Source organism: Montipora capricornis, chromosome 6, assembly GCF_036669925.1.
Source record: "Montipora capricornis isolate CH-2021 chromosome 6, ASM3666992v2, whole genome shotgun sequence".
Taxonomy (NCBI): domain Eukaryota; kingdom Metazoa; phylum Cnidaria; class Anthozoa; order Scleractinia; family Acroporidae; genus Montipora; species Montipora capricornis.
In genome coordinates, this window is record NC_090888.1 from 13,064,406 (window position 1) to 13,069,405 (window position 5,000).

The 5,000-nt window shown below is 38.6% G+C and overlaps 4 non-coding genes across 4 annotated transcripts; all 4 read right to left on the minus strand.

The window, feature by feature from the left end:
* Positions 1-1,501: 1,501 nt before the first annotated feature.
* Trnag-gcc (transfer RNA glycine (anticodon GCC)) lies at positions 1,502-1,572 on the minus strand. The gene has a single exon. It is a non-coding gene; the product is annotated as a tRNA-Gly (tRNA).
* An 883-nt stretch (positions 1,573-2,455) lies between these two features.
* On the minus strand, positions 2,456-2,527 carry Trnac-gca (transfer RNA cysteine (anticodon GCA)). The gene has a single exon. It is a non-coding gene; the product is annotated as a tRNA-Cys (tRNA).
* Positions 2,528-3,558: 1,031 nt separating this feature from the next.
* Positions 3,559-3,629, minus strand: Trnag-gcc (transfer RNA glycine (anticodon GCC)). Its single transcript has one exon. It is a non-coding gene; the product is annotated as a tRNA-Gly (tRNA).
* Positions 3,630-4,227: 598 nt separating this feature from the next.
* Trnac-gca (transfer RNA cysteine (anticodon GCA)) lies at positions 4,228-4,299 on the minus strand. The gene has a single exon. It is a non-coding gene; the product is annotated as a tRNA-Cys (tRNA).
* Between the last annotated feature and the right edge of the window lie 701 nt (positions 4,300-5,000).

Consider the following 5,000-nt stretch of genomic DNA (forward strand, 5'->3'; position numbering starts at 1 on the left):
CATTTTTAAATGCGAAAATGTGTTTTCAATAAACTATTAATTTAATTTAATTTAATTAACATCACTCATCTAATTCTCCTCGCAATGCCACCACCCCTCTTAACCAACCTCCCATTTTCAAAATGTCCTTTGGAACTTCTATTATCTGGTTCTTTCCATCTCAATTTTCACAGTCTACTCTTTACAGAAGAAATGGTTCAAATGCATGTATATTCATTGCTTTACTGCTTGCCAAATTTCAAATTTCAAAGTTCTCTGGCATTTTATTTAGAACGGCTCACCAAAGAAGACAATCTTGCTGCTGTTGTAATCATGAATGGCATGACCATCAGCCTGGTTGGACAAACTGACAACAACATAGTAGTCATGGACAGCCACTTACACGGTCAACTTGGTGCCATGGTTGGCATAATCAGTGTTGATAAAGTAGAGGAACTACTTATTTTTGTTAAACAGCGATTGTCGCCTCACTTTAAAATTTGCTCCCTCACTTTTGTAAACTATTAAAGGGGTAGTATCATGTCTCACACATCCAATAAACTAACTGTATCTGTTTGTGATTAAAAAAACAACAACACAATTTTGCTTCAAAACCTTAGATAAGATGTTTATGCTCTCAACCCTTTACATATAATTATTACATGTGAAGGGTTGAGGGACATCTTACATAAGGTTTGAAGCAAAAATGTGTTTTTTCTTACCAGAAACAGATACAGTTAGATATTAATACACGGATTTCTGATGACTAAACTATTTACACAGTGTCAGTTGCTGGGTGTGTTCCTTTGGGAATTGGTATGGGTCATGATCAAATATCTACATCACTTGAATTATGGTATTGCAAAGGACCTGATGCAATCCACTCTGGGAAAGGATGAGGCCATATTACCTAAGTGATTTTGGATCATTGATCTTGATCCAGATCATCCCAAAGGAACACACCAAATATCGCAAAAAGGGCCCTAGTCAACCACACATTTATTGAAAGTAAAATTGAAATGTACTTCCAAACCAAACATTTTCATTTTCATGCAGGCACTTGACTTTTACATGTAGCTTGAGATTTAAGTGATCCTCTCAGCTCTACAAGTTGAAATCGAGAATTAACGTCTTAAGCAGTAGTATTATAAGCTAAATAAAATCGATAAACAACGAATAGACTTAAGGGTCATCTCTGTCAGCATTAAAAAAACTTTACAAATTTAATTTTGTAGTAGTCAAAGCAACAAATTGAAAAAAAAATAGGTATAAATCAACAACAACAAGTAATTCGATCATAACTAGTGGCCACCGCGGAGCATCTCGTACAAGGTCCAACGAACATTTCCAGGACCATTTTTGTATTTGTTGTCAGTCCTTTTTTCTTTTATCTGTGGCTGCTGCTGATTTACAACAACAAGCTGAAACTCCGCAAGGCAAACAACAAAATTAATCTGAACAATGTGCAAACCGGAAATGCCAAAGTTCACGCAGAGGCAAACGGTTTGCCGCTGTGTTGGTGTGCACTGGCCGGGAATCGAACCCGGGCCTCCCGCGTGGCAGGCGAGAATTCTACCACTGAACCACCAGTGCTTGCGGGAAATAAACGGCAACCCGTTAATACAATGGACAAAACTGGCTGACGGTAGTTTCTTTCATTGCAGCGCTCAATAAGTGTCCTAACGGAGCTGTTAGAGCTGACAGAAAATGTTTTTATCGTAATGAAGGAATACTGAGCCAAGTACAAAGGATCCTGGAAAGTGCTTAAAGGGGCCAGGTCACGCTATTTTAGGCAATTTTGTTAAATTTTGTTAATTATAAGCTGTAAACGTCAAATTGGCAGGGCAAGAGTCTTTCATTTGCAAAATCACGGCCACATAACAACTGAGAATGATTTTCCAGCTTTGTAAATTACTTTTTGATATACACTGATAAAAATCTGAAAAAAGGTGGGCCGACGTTTTTCAAATTTACCCAAATTCAATCCATTTCAATCGTCTCCAGTTTTGTCCATCCATGTCCCTTCTTGGCTTCCCCGTGTTTTGTTAGAGTTATTCTATAGTTTTGAACAGTTTTTTTGATATTTTAGTTAATTCTATCTATGACCATTCGATCAGTGCTGAAATTGCCTAAAATTGCGTGACCTAGCCCCTTTAAGGTATAGGGAAGATATCGTTGATGTCACCAATTGCCATTAATGTGCCAACCAAAGCCTGATTGGCTGTCGAAACAAAAGGATCTTTTGTTCCTGTGGTTAGCACATCTGAATAACAACAGCAATGTTTGTAAACATTTTTGCATAGGGTCTATAATACAGTAGGAACAGTAAAGCGGTGTTGCCGAGAATCCAAACCGACTGACCAGCGTAAGAGACAAGATTTCTGCCATTAGACAACCAGTTGTAGCTCGAACGTCTTAAATAGCAGGGTAGACTTTAAAGACGAGAAAACAACATTCAACCAAGACTGTTATTAAAAGGGGACAACCGGATTTGGACCGGTGACCTCTCGATATGCAGTCGAATGCTCTACCACTGAGCTATGCCCCCGGTTGACGACGAAACTCCGATTTCTGACGTTAGTTCAACCATCTTATCTCTGCTAAAGTAAAATAAATGGATAAACTTTACGTTCTCGTTTGGCGATCGGAATTCATGATTTAAAAAGGCTAATAACGTAAATCTGATGTGAGATAAATCTTAAAATATTTGTCAAAATTTCCAATGATATATCTTATTAGAGCGGTTTTCAAATGAGTGTCGTAAAAGCAAATCCAAAGTAATTACTTTGGCCAATCAAAAAGCACAGAGACAATCCAGTAAACCAACCAAGACCCGAAGTAATTTCACGTAGCCGACACAAAGCGCGGGAATATGTGCACGCGCGAGCCATGTGTGGTCTTGGTTTCACTTCTGATTGGTTAAAAAAGAGGCGCGAGAACTTTGAACCAATCACTGAGTAAAGTAATGCAAAATTCGCTAATTACTTTCGACGCTCAATTGAAAACCGTTCTAAGACCTAACGCTCTCTAATTTAGTTGTACAAACAAACAGAAGGTTGTCCGTAGGAAGAAAAAAATAACAGACACATAATTCTTGACGGGAATGAAACTAGTTACAAGCGCAGGATTTTTCTGAAATCTTTATATTCAACAATTTACAAGAACTCTTTCAAAAAAAAAAAAAAAAAAAAAAAACACGGAGTGGAGTTCCAGCGGGCATACGTGCCGTTGTTGCAATCTTTTGAGACCAGAAACATAAAGAAGCGATTTTGAGTTTCAAATTTTTCGTCGTCCAAAAACCACAGATGCTTTTGAACAATGTGAGAATCATTTGAAAGTTTCATCTTAGGTCAGGTTTAAGCTTTTACGCGATTACAAATTGCTTCAGTTTAGTGAGTAAAACGATTGGATAATATCTGATCCCCTTTCGCTTAAGACAGTAATTTTACAGTAAAAGAAAAACACGAACAAGAAAGAGACACGATTGATATCTGGAAAGGGAGCGTTACCGCTTTGGAAATTGAAGGCCAGGAGAGGTAGGGTTGGAGGGAATTGAATGGGAAGGAACAAGAATTTATATGCACTGGCCGGGAATCGAACCCGGGCCTCCCGCGTGGCAGGCGAGAATTCTACCACTGAACCACCAGTGCTTGCGTGAAATAAAATGTAATCCGTTAATACAATGCACAAAACTGGCTGAGGGTAGTTTTTGTCATTGCAGAGCTCGATAAGTGTCCTAACGGAGCTGTTAGAGCTGACAGAAAGTGTTTTTATCGTAATGAAGGAATACTGAGCCAAGTACAAAGGATCCTGGAAAGTGCTTAAGATATAGGGAAGATATCGTTGACGTCACCAATTGTCATTAATGTGCAAAGCAAAGCCTGATTGGCTGTCGAAACAAAAGGATCTTTTGTTCCTGTGGTTAGCACATTTGAATAACAAAAGCAATGTTTGTAAACAGATATCTTCCCCATTGTCACGACTGAATGTCCGTTTCGTTAAGTTCCTGTACATATTTGTTCAGAAATGGAAATTCAACTGATTTTAACAAACCAAGACCTGCTGAGGCCTTACTACAGAATAATACAGTAGGAACAGAAATACGGTGTGGCCGAGAATCCAAACCGACTGACCAGCGTTAGAGACAAGATTTCTTCCATTAGACAACCAGTTGTAGCTTGAACGTCTTAAATAGCAGGGTAGACCTTAAGGACGAGAAAACAACATTCAACCAAGACTGTTATTAAAAGGGGACAACCGGATTTGAACCGGTGACCTCTCGATCTGCAGTCGAATGCTCTACCACTGAGCTATGCCCCCGGTCGACAACGAAACTCCGATTTCTGACGTTAGTCCAACCATCTTATCTCTGCTAAAGTAAAATAAATGGATAAACTTTACGTTCTCGTTTGGCGATCGGAATTCATGATTTAAAAAGGCTAATAACGTAAAACTGATGTGAGATAAATCTTAAAATATCTCTCAAATTTTCCAATGATATATCTTGTTAGAGTGGTTTTCAAATGATTGTCGTAAAAGCAAATCCAAAGTAATTACTTTGGCCAATCAAAAAGCACAGAGACAATGCAGTAAACCAACCAAGACCCGAAGTAATTACACGTAGCCGACACAAAGCGCGGGAATATGTGCACGCGCGAGCCATGTGTGGTCTTGGTTTCACTTCTGAGTGGTTAAAAAAGTGGCGCGAGAACTTTGAACCAATCACTGAGTAAAGTAATGCAAAATTCGCTAATTACTTTCGACGCTCAATTGAAAACCGCTCTAAGACCAAACGCTCTCTAATTTAGTTGTACAAACAAACGGAAGGTTGTCCGTAGGAAGAAAAAAATAACAGACACATAATTCTTGACGGGAATGAAACTAGTTACAAGTGCAGGATTTTTCTGAAATCTTTATATTCAACAATTTACAAGAACTCTTTCAAAAAAAAAAAAAAAAAAAAAAACACGGAGTGGAGTTCCAGCGGGCATACGTGCCGTTGTTGCAATCTTTTGAGACCA